Below are 12,396 nucleotides of genomic sequence, written 5' to 3'. Positions count from 1 at the left end.
CACATTTAAAGCAGTGTGTAGAGGGAAATTTGCAGCACTCAATGCCCACAAGAGAAAGCAGGAAAGATCTAAAATTGACATCCTTACATCACAATTAAAAGAACTAGAGAAGGCCAGGCGCGGTGGCTCAAGCCTGTAATCCCAGCACTTTGGGAGGCCGAGACGGGTGGATCACGAGGTCAGGAGATCGAGACCATCCTGGCTAACACGGTGAAAGCCCGTCTCTACTAAAAATACAAAATCTAGCCGGGCGAGGTGGCAGGCGCCTGTAGTCCCAGCTACTCGGGAGGCTGAGGCAGGAGAATGGTGTGAACCCGGGAGGCGGAGCTTGCAGTGAGCTGAGATCCGGCCACTGCACTCCAGTCCCGGCGACAGAGCGAGACTCCGCCTCAAAAAAAAAAAAAAAAAAAAAAAAAGAACTAGAGAAGCAAGAGCAAACAAATTCAAAAGGTAGCAGAAGGCAAGAAATAACTAAGATCAGAGCAAAACCGAAGGTGATAGAGACACAAAAAGCCCTTGAAAAAAGCAATGAATCCAGGAGTTGGATTCTTTTCTGAAAAGATCAACAAAATAGATAGACCACTAGCAAGACTAATAAAGAAGAAAAGAGAGAAGAATCAAATCGATGCAATTAAAAAATGATAAAGGGATATCACCACCAATCACCACCAATCCCCCCGAAATACAAACTACCATCAGAGAATAAATGCCTCTACACAAATAAACTAGAAAATCTAGAATAAATGGATAAATTCCTGGACACAAACACCGTCCCAAGACTAAACCAGGAAGAAGTTGAGTCTGTGAATAGACCAATAACAGGCTCTGAAATTGAGGCAGCAATTAATAGCCTACCAACAAAAAAAGTCCAGGACCAGACAGATTCACAGCCAAATTCTACCAGAGGTACAAAGACGAGCTGGTACCATTCCTTCTGAAACTATTCCATTCAATAGAAAAAGAGGGAATCCTCTCTAACTCATTCCATGAGGCCAGCATCATCCTGATACCAAAGCCTGGTAGAGACACAAGAAAAAAAGAGAATTTTAGACCAATATCCCTGGTGAACATCAACGTGAAAATCCTCAATAAAATATTGGCAAACCGAATTCAGTAGTACACCAAAACGCTTATCCACCATGATCAAGTTGGCTTCATCCCTGAAATATATGCAACATATGCAAATCAATAAACATATCCATCTCCATCACGTAAACAGAACCAATGACAAAAACCACATGATTATCTCAATAGATGCAGAAAAGGCCTTCAACAAAATTCAACAGCCCTTCATGCTAAAAACTGTCAATAAACTAGGTATTGATGGAACATATCTCAAAATAATAAGAGCTATTTATGACAAGCCTACAGCCAATATGATACTGAATGGGCAAAAACTGGAAGCATTCCCATTGAAAACCAGCACAAGACAAGGATGCCCTCTCTTACCACTCCTATTCAACATAATGTTGGAAGTTCTGGCCAGGGCAATCAGGCAAGAGAAAGAAATGAAGCATATTCAATTAGGAAAAGAGAAAGTCAAATTGTCCCTGTTTGCAGATGACATGATTGTATATTTAGAAAACCCCAACATCTCAGCCCCAAATCTCCTTAAGCTAACAAGCAACTTCAGCAAAGTCTCAGGATACAAAATCAATGTACAAAAATCACAAACTTTCCTATACACGAATAACAGGCAAACAGAGAGCCAAATCATGAGTGAACTCCCATTCACAGTTGCTACAAAGAGAATACATTACCTAGGAATCCAGCTTATAAGGGAAGGGAAGGACCTCTTCAAGGAGAACCACAAATCACTGCTCAACGAAATAAAAGAGGACACAAACAAACGGAAGAACATTCCATGATCACAGATAGGAAAAATCAATATTGTGAAAATGGCCATACTGCCCAATGTAATTTATAGATTCAATGCCATCCCCATCAAGCTACTAATGACTTTCTTCACAGAATTGGAAAAAAACTACTTTAAAGTTCATATGGAGCACAAAAAGAGCCCGCATAGCCAAGACAACCGTAAGCAAAAAGAACAAAGCTGGAAGCATCACGCTACCTGACTTCAAACTATACTACAAAGCTACAGTAACCAAAGCAGCATGGCACTGGTACCAAAATAGATATATAGACCAATGGAACAGAACAGAGGCTTCAGAAATAACACCACACATCTACAACCATCTGATCTTTGACAAACTTGACAGAAACAAGAAATGGGGAAAGAATTCCCTATTTAATAAATAGTGCTGGGAAAATTGGCTAGCCATATGTAGGAAGCTGAAACTGGATGCCTTCCTTATGCCTTATACAAAAATTAATTCAAGATGGATTAAAGACTTAAATGTAAGAACTAAAATCATAAAAACCCTAGAAGAAAACCTAGGCAATACCATTCAGGACATAGGCATGGGCAAAGACTTTATGACTAAAACACCAAAAGCAATGGCAACAAAAGCCAAAAGAGACAAATGGGATCTAATTAAACTAAAGGACTTCTGCACAGCAGCAGAAACTATCATCAGAGAGAACAGGCAACCCACAGAATGGGAGAAAATTTTTGCAATCTACCCATCTGACAAAGGGCTAATATCCAGAATCTACAAAGAATTTAAACACATTTACAAGAAAAAATAATAATAATAAACCCATCGAAAAGCAGGCAAAGGATATGAACAGACACTTCTCAAAAGAAGGCATTTATGCAGCCAACAGACACATGAAAAATGCTCATCATCACTGGTTATCAGAGAAATGCAAATCAAAACCGCAGTGAGATACCATCTCATGCCGGTTAGAATGGCGATCATTAAAAAGTCAGGAAACAACCGATGCTGGAGAGGATGTGGAGAAATAGGAGTGCTTTTACGTTGTTGGAGAGATTGTAAATTAGTTCAACCATTGTGGAAGACAGTGTGGTGATTTTTCAAGGATCTAGAACTAAAAATACCATTTGACCCAGTGATTCCATTACTGGATATATACCCAAAGGATTATAAATCATGCTACTATAAAGACACACGCAGATGTATGTTTATTGCAGCACTATTCACAATACCAAAGATTTGGAACCAACCCAAATGTCAATCAATGGTAGACTGGATTAAAAAAATGTGGCTGGGCGCCATGGCTCATGCCTGTTATCCCAGCACTTTGGGAGGCCGAGTTGGGGAGATCACCTGAGGTTGGGAGTTTAAGACCAGCCTGACCAACGTGGAGAAACCACATCTCTACTAAAAATACAAAAAATTAGCTAGGCATGGTGGCACATGCCTGTAATACCAGCTACTTGGGAAGGCTGAGGCAGGAGAATTGCTTGAGCCTGGGAGGTGGAGGTTGTGGTGAGCAAGAAAAAAAAATGTGGCACATATATATACCATGGAATACTATGCAGCCATAAAAAAAGGATGAGTTCATGTCCTTTGCAGGGACATGGATGAAACTGGAAACCATCATTCTCAGCAAACTATCACAAGGACAGAAAACCAAATACCACATGTTCTCACTCATAGGTGGGAATTGAACAATGAGAACACAAGGACACAGGGTGGGGAAACATCACATAACGGGGCCTGTCAGGAGGTGGGGGGCTGGAGGAGAGATAGCATTAGGAGAAATACCTAATGTAAATTATGAGTTGATGAGTGCAGCACGCCAACATGGCACATGTATACCTATGTAACAAACCTGCACGTTGTGCACATGTACCCTAGAACTTAAAGTATAATTTAAAAATAAAATAAAAATTAATGAGACTACCTTTCACAAACTTCTGCAAATAATTTTTAAGACATGAAGTAAACAGATAATTTGCTAGGAAAACACAATTTGTCAGAAGCAACCACAATATAGAAAATTCCACACAGTATTTTCCATGGCATATAGAATTTTTTTTAGCAGTCTCTATTAAAATTAGACATGTATACTTTAAGACCAAGTATATATATATAAAATTACTTACCCACAAAACATTTTACAGGTACTTTTTAATAAGGGAATGGTATAAAATCTTTGAAATCAATAATTGAATGTTGTTTCAGAATTTAGAAAAAATAGAGATAACTTTTATTAAGCAGGTTTAAAAGTAACAAACAGCCTTAAAATGTACAAATACTATTTTTTAAATCTTGAAATATATAATATAATATAATATATATTATAGACATGAACCACTGCATCCAGCCAAAATGTACAAATAATAATCAGAATACATAATGTAGGAAAAAACTCTATTTACAATTAAAAAAGAAAAGTTAAAAATACTTAGAAATAAACTGAAAAGAAATTTTTAAACCCTATGTCTTTGTTTGGGCTGTTATAACAAGTACCATAGACTGGGTACCTTATAAACAATAAACATTTATTTCTCACAGTTCTGGGGGCTGGGAAGTATAAGATCAAGGCACCAGCAGATTTGCTGTGTGGTGAAGTCCCATTCCTCATAGATGGCACCTTCTCACTGTGTCCTCTCATGGTGGAAGGATTCATGAACTTCTATGGGCCTCTTGTATAAGAGCACTAATCCTATGTATGAAGGCTGTGCCTTCATGGCCTAATAACTTCCCCAAAGTTCCCACCTCCTGATTCCATCAGCTTGGGGGTTAGGATTTCAACATATACATTTGAAAGGGACATATGCACTAAGACTATAGTACCCTATATTAGTAAAGCTTTAAATGTTACTGAAATATGTAAAAGTAGACTTGAAACTTGAGTACATAGAAACATCTTATGTCTATGTAATTACCAAAATATTTTATTTTCTGGAGTTAATTTTAAATCAAGTCAATTTTAAAATTTACACAGAAAGCAAAAGCAAGACTACTTAGAATAATCCTGCAAAAAAGAGAAATACGGAGTGTATTAGTTTGCTAAAATTTCCATAACAAAATGCTACAAATTGGGTGGCTTAAACAATGAAAATTCATTGTCTCACAGTTCTGGTGTCTAAAGATCCAAAATCAAGATCTCAGCAGGGTTAGTTTCTTTCTGAGGGCTGTGAAGAAAGGATGTTCCAGGCTTCTGGCCTTGGCTTATAGATGGCCATTTTCTCCCTATATTTCTTTTTTTTTTTTTTTGAGGCAGAGCTTCACTCTTTCACCCAGGCTGGAGTGTAGTGGTGCGATCTCAGCTCACTGCAACCTCCTCCCCTCAGGTTCAAGCAATCCTCCTGCCTCAGCCTCCCAAGTAGCTGAGATTACAGGCGCCTGCCATCATGCCTAGCTAATTTTTGCATTTTTAGTAGAGACAGGGTTTCACCATGTTGGCCAGGCTGGTCTTGAACTCCTGACTTCAGGTGATCCACCCACCTCGGCCTCCCAAAGTGCTGGGATTACAGGTGTGAGCCACCATGCTTGGTCCTCTCTATGTTTCTGTATATCACCTTCCCTCTATGCAGGTCTGTTTCCAATTTCCAGGTTTTTTTTTTTTTTTTTTTTTTTTTTGAGAGAGAGTCTCGCTCTGTCACCCAGGCTGGAGTGCAGTGGCCAGATCTCAGCTCACTGCAAGCTCCGCCTCCCGGGTTTATGCCATTCTCCTGCCTCAGCCTCTGGAGTAGCTGGGAGTACAGACGCCCGCCACCTTGCCCGGCTAGTTTTTTGTATTTTTTAGTAGAGACGGGGTTTCACTGTGTTAGCCAGGATGGTCTCGATTTCCTGACCTCGTGATCCGCCCATCTTGGCCTCCCAAAGTGCTGGGATTACAGGCTTGAGCCACCGCACTCGGCCCCCAATTTCCAGTTTTTCTAAGGACACCAGTTAAACTGGGTTAGAGTCCATGCTATTGACTTCATTTTACATGATTCCTCTGTAAAGAGACTATCTCCAAATGTGGTCACTTTCTTGACGTGGTGAGGATTAAGACTTCAACTTATACGTTTTGGGGAGACATACTTCAACCCATAAAAAGGGAGAACTAGCATTTCCAAATAATACAATATCCCATAAAGCCAGTGAGACACTGGCTGGTATGAGTAGATAGACCTATGCAACAGAAAAGTAAGTACAGAAATAGACCCAAGCACATGAGCAAATTTGCTTATAATTCAAATTCAAACCCACATCAATCATTAGGAATCCATGGGAAAAGACTATGCTATTATGAAGTTATAAGTGCTTTTACTTTAGCAAAAATGGGGTTGACCACAAGATTGAAATGTAGAATTATAATATATCATGGATCTATCATGTATTATTAAGGAAAACCAAGGTATTTGGTGTGGAGCACTAACCTTTGGAGATTATAATCATAGAGACAAATATCATCGTGCCATGCTCTGAAGTGGAATAATGGGATAGATGGACATAGCTCCTAACAAAAGGCAATGACTGAAATGCCTTGGGATTTGGAATTTGGAGACTTCCAGTCTGTCATTTATGGCCCCTGGACAAAGCAGGGAAGTCAGGCAAGTGTGCCTGGGAGGCAGCATATGGTTCTGAGAATTTTTAAAGAGTGTCAGCTGGGGCACCCCCAGAAAAGGCAAACAGAGCAGATGGGCATGTAGTAGTAGAGGAGGGAGCACTAGGAAATGGGCAGCAAGGCTGCTGGCTGGCCTGGGCCCAGGACATGTGGGAGTGACAAGCTGGATAACACACCAAAGCAAGAAAGATAACATTCCCTGTTACAAAAAGGTTCATACTGAAAAGAGTAAAGCAGAAGAGATTATAGGGGAAAGAAAAAATCAAATGTATACATAAAGGGACAAAAATTGTTCAAAAAATATATCTAACCTGCTTCGCAACATTGGGGTACACTGTAGTTGTGTCTCTTTTGATGCTAGAATGAATTATTAAATCTCCAATGTGTCTATTATCAAGAATTTTAGTATCACCAACCATCCAATAACCTCAAAGGCGTACTCATTCTGAAAGCATCAGTATGCTTCTAGCCACAGAGAGCCAGGGCTAGAGAGCAAGTACAGTACACAACTCCATTGCTTACTGCTATTGCTCAGTGTTGTTGGGAGAGACCGGTTTGATGGAGCTGCAGAGTCCTGTTCATTGCTGCAGGGTAACTCTTGCTGGTTCAGGACCATGCACAAAGTCATCATGGTGCCCCACATTGGGAGGCAAGGTGGTCTTTCTTTTAAAGTAACTTTCCCTTGCTCAGTTCTTATTTTCTAAAGCCTAACCATTGTGGCAGAGTCAGGAGGCGCCTTCCAGATCAAGTCAGAATAAATCCTCACTTAAAACTTGAGAACCATCTTAGGCACATATTTGTATAGGGACCTAATTTTCCCCAAATGAGTTGATTTAAAAGGTTTCTTGGTTTCCTTGAACTGTGAGGCCTAATTAAAATCACTGTGATGGTCCGCACAGCTGAGCTTCCCAAATTTGTATCTCAAGGAACAAGGTTTGGGGATTGATTCATTTTTTTCTTCGAGAAGGCCTTAGATTCTCCTCCCCAGTAACCACCTTTGGTGTACCAAGACCTTTGGTGAGGAGTTGAGGGGCAAAGAGGAGGCTGAAAAGAGTAGGGGTAGCATTGGTCCAATGAGTCTATTTTCCCTGCTTTTATATAAGTGAGAGAGACCCTGAATGATTCTTCATAGAAAAAATTGCTATTTGAGAGAAATTTTCTGTCTTGCATTTCGGAGTTAGCAGAAGGAGCAGTCACTTCTCTTATTAAAATATGTGTGTGTATGTGTGTCATGTATTTGCCATATTAAACGCCCTATTTTATGCAAAAGAATACTGTAAATAGGGATGATTAAAAACTAGTGCATGTGTTTGTAGTTTTTTAGAGTGGCTGTTTCATTCATTCATTTGACAAAAAGTTATGGATAATATCCTGTGTCTCAACACTGAGGATGTGGATAACATACATAACCTCAGGCCTAGAGGCTAAAGTCGAAGAAATCGGTAAGTTAAATGGACCATTTTAACACAACAGAGTAAATTCATATGCTGGCTAATGAGTACAGTGTTCTGCAATTATTAAAAAGGTTGTATTAATTAGGTCTCTTTTGTTGTTGCAAAGACAGAAGTTCCTTGAGCATATCTTTACTCATATGGAGATGTGGAAAGGAGAAAAACAGAAATCATGCTCATTCACCTTGGCTTCTTGAGGAGTCAGGAAATTTCCCTAAACCAGGCCCCACACACACAAAAAATAGAATCTCCTTCTGTTGGGCTAGGTTTCATGGACTTCAGAATGTAGAAGGTCATTCAGGAGCCAGTCAATTCTACCAATTCTTACATTAAATATACTTTTTCATCTATTCTCTTATTTGCTACTTTGATTAAATGTCCACTTGCCTCCTTCTTTTGGACTCAGAGCTTGCATTTCTTCCTTTCTCCTCATTTTTGGTTACTCACAATCTCTGCCTCCTTAGTTCTATTGCCAGATATTTGCTATTACCTTCTTTTTGTACACCTTTCTCTTTCTCTGTTTACTAACTGACCAACTACTGCTCTCCCTCATTTTTCAAAATTTAGAACTTCATGAATTTGCATTCAGTTTATCCTCATTGTCATTTTGGGCAAAACTCTTGGGCCTGCCCACCTTGTTTCCTACTTTGCAGTCTATAGACTGGCTGTTCTCCTCTTCCCCAATTTTATCATCTGGTCAGGAAACCAGAATCAAAGCAGGTATAACATGGCCACTAATGTGTTCCATTATTTCCTGCAACAAAGGGTTACGATCAGGGCTCAAAGGGCCTGCAGACATGGGAGGCAGTTGGTGACTGTGTCTGCCCAAACAAAGATGAATGTCAATATTTATAATGATTTATACTTATAACAACATTCAAACTACCAATCACAAAATTTTGTTGGCAATATAACACCTATGTGTACAAAGGTTGTCAAGACAAGTTATAATGTGATGCCCAGACACTTTTAGTCTTCTATCTTGTAGATTACAAACCCTTAACTTTCTGAAGAACAGGTGAGTGGTTTCATGTGAGTGGTTTCGTGAGTCCTAGTGTTATCATTTTTGGTTATTCAGGTATTTTCTTCTAGGGTCTGATTTTATGTGTACACAACACATTAAAAATATGTAGATAATTGTTTTGGGAGCCTATAAAATATTTTAGCATAACTATTACAATAGACTAAATCGATAGTAATAATTTTAGTGCTAAAATTATAAGAAGCGTTTTATAATTATCTTATTTAGTAAAGCAAAACAACAATAATTGAGAATTCTCTAAGTCAATATTTTATTCTGCACTTTTATTTTCACAAACATTTTACAAAATTAATACGAGCCTATATTAAATCATCTGGTTCATTTGAAGTACCTGATAACTCAGTACTATCTTGCACTTTATATTTTCTGTCTCCTTTGCATGGGGTAAAGGTCAGGTAACAATCAAACTGAATGCGTGAAAGTAGTTCCTTGGTTGGAACAAAAAAATGTCATGGTGGAATTGATGGATCCTGTGACATATGATAATACAGGCTTACTAACCTCATAAGAATGTCTTTAGATTAGTCAATGTTATACAGTATTCACATTGTGAACAGCTCAAGCCTGTAATCCCAGCACTTTGGGAGGCTGAGACGGGCGGATCACGAGGTCAGGAGATCGAGACCATCCTGGCTAATACGGTGAAACCCCGTCTCTACTAAAAATACAAAAACTAGCCGGGCGAGGTGGCGGGCGCCTGTAGTCCCAGCTACTCGGGAGGCTGAGGCAGGAGAATGGTGGAAACCCGGGAGGCGGAGCTTGCAGTGAGCTGAGATCTGGCCACTGCACTCCAGTCTGGGCGACAGAGCGAGACTCCGCCTCAAAAAAAAAAAAAAAAAAAAAAAAAAGAATACTATCATGTACATCCCATTTTGTAATTAATATTTCATTAGCAGAAAATATGCAATGACAAATAGTTCTATTTCCAGTTCCAGCAGTAATTAGATTACATACCCATTTAATACATATTTCAATAGTGCCAGTACTCTTATTATCTTCAAGTAAAAACAAACATTTATACAATTATCAAGTGACTCCACTATAAAACTGGCACTCCAGGATTGCTCACTGGCAGAGATTTAGTTAAGCATAAGGCCTGATTATACTTAATTTGCAAACAAAGACTTGAAGTTATTAATACTATTTTGTACCACATACTTATGGGAACTTGAAGTTATTAATACCATTTTGTACCACATACTTATGGGAACAGACCTTTTCTACATTTGCATTATTGAAATCAAAATCCCAAAACAGATTAATTATAAAACCAGACACGAGTCTGCATCTTTCTACTATTAAACTCAGGACTGGATGATTTTTTTTTTAGCCAAACTCCACTATGCATCACATTAAAATAATGTTATTAACATGATTTTATCTTCTTTTTAAGTTTCACTTGAATTTTTATTTGTTGTAAAGTTGTATAAGGCCTATAAAATCAAGGCATTCATCCATTGTTTTACATTTTACTTATTTAAATAGCATCATGAAAATAATTTAGGTTGTCATTAGATTGTCCCAAAATGTTTTCCCATTTAAAAAGGATTAATTTATGTATTGCTCAAATTTGAGAAACAATGGCTAATTGTGGAAGAGATGGAGGATTTTATTCATGTTTAATTCCAAAACACAGAGCTACTTCTCAAAAAGAAGGCAGTTAAAAGAGGAAAAGAAGATGCAGATACTTAGCGAGATATCTGTGAATGAGAGAGGTGTACATAAAAATGCAACAGAAAGACGGAAGCAGTGATGGGGGCACTGTTAAGCAGGAGATGGTGCTTAGTGTGAAAAGCCAGCCTATCTGTCTGTCAGGAAAGTTTTCCGGGAAGTAACCAGAGAGAGGGCAGTGAGAATTTTTTTCTCACCTGCAAGGCAGATCCAGGAGACAAATTTTTAGCTTTGAGGGAGCTCCTCCTCAAGAAAAAGAATAGAAAATTATGAATACAAAGGTAGACTCAAAAGTAAATTTTAATTTAGAATGAGAAAAACAGATTAGAAAATTTTAACAGATGCTAAATACCACAGACATCACAAAACCTAGAAAATAGCCTTCATTTTGGCTCCACAGTTTCAAAAATAGTGTCTCGTCCACTACCCACAAACTTCTTGGTTTGAGATACATTCCTGTCATAATATACAAACCTCTGGTCTTGACTTTGTGTCATAGTGCACATCAAATTGGAATCATGGGCAATAAGAATATTCCTGGAAGCCATTGCTATGCCTGGATGCCCAGCAATAACTTAACTAAACATGAGAGTAACTCCATGTAAATGCATCCCACTCAACCTAAATTAAATGCATCCCTAACCCTACTTACCCTGAGCTGGAGCCTCAGAATGCTGCAGCCACTTCAGTGATACTCATATGAGGCAAAATGTGAAAGCGAAGATGGAAAGCCTCAACAGACTGAAGTGAAAATACATTACTTACAAAAAATTTGCAAAAAAACCATAGGTCCATGGGAGCACATTGCTAGGCCTTTTTTCCCACAGGACCATGGAAAACACCTGTGCAAGTGGATCCTTGACATTGAAGCTCCATTAACATGATGGTAAATCTGCCCCTGCAGACATGGGAGAGAATATGAGAGTGAGGTATAAAGAAAACTTAAAAGAAGTATAATTACCCTAATTACCCTTTGGTAATTTCTCATGGGCGTGAATAAAATCTCCCTTGCTTCTAATTATATTTTTATGCCCAACTGGTGTTTCTTTGAATGTGAGTCCGTGAGACTGGATTACAAGTAGCTCCAGAAACATAAGTTACAAGGTAATTAGATAATGGTACACAGATGATTGATTTGGGTACTTGGTAACGGTAAAGACTGAATGGGTTTCAAGAAAGTTATGAAAACTTGTATTTGTGGATCAGGAAAAAAAAAATCTGGCCTGAAGAAAGATGAGTTGTAATCATCAGAAATGATGGGACAACTCCCTATCTTTCACGAAGCTCCATCTTCCCTTGAAAATTAAGCTTATTCTAGTACTGGTCAGATGTTAATTGACATACTGACTTAGCAAAGAAAAAGCTCTGTGTGTGTGTGTGTGTGTGTGTGTGTGTGAGAGAGAGAGAGTTTGCTTAAAATATATAAAAAAAAATTTTCTGGAGAGTTCTCTGTTGACAGACCAAAGTGAGTGACTGAAACATAAGTCTCAGATCATTGATGTTTATTGAGCCAGCCTGAGGGTTCACCTGGTTAAAATGCAAGTCACAGAAGCATTCTGTGGCTGTACTTTCAAGGAGGTTATCAGAAGTTTAGTATTACATATTTTCCTTTAAGAAAAGGGGCGGGCAGGTAGCAGTTAAACTAATGGTTACATACTTGTGAGATTTTTAGTTAGTACCCAATAAATCAACATTTTATGTAAGATAAGGTGAACATGTGAAGAAAAAGGGAATAGAGGAAGCAGACATCTCAGGCAAGGGTAAAAGAACAATTGATTTCTCTTGTCTTTGTTCGGTACC

The sequence above is a fragment of the Trachypithecus francoisi genome, unplaced genomic scaffold (assembly GCF_009764315.1).
Source record: "Trachypithecus francoisi isolate TF-2019V2 unplaced genomic scaffold, Tfra_2.0 Lachesis_group10, whole genome shotgun sequence".
NCBI classification, from domain to species: Eukaryota; Metazoa; Chordata; class Mammalia; order Primates; family Cercopithecidae; genus Trachypithecus; species Trachypithecus francoisi.
This window is presented reverse-complemented; position numbering follows the sequence as displayed.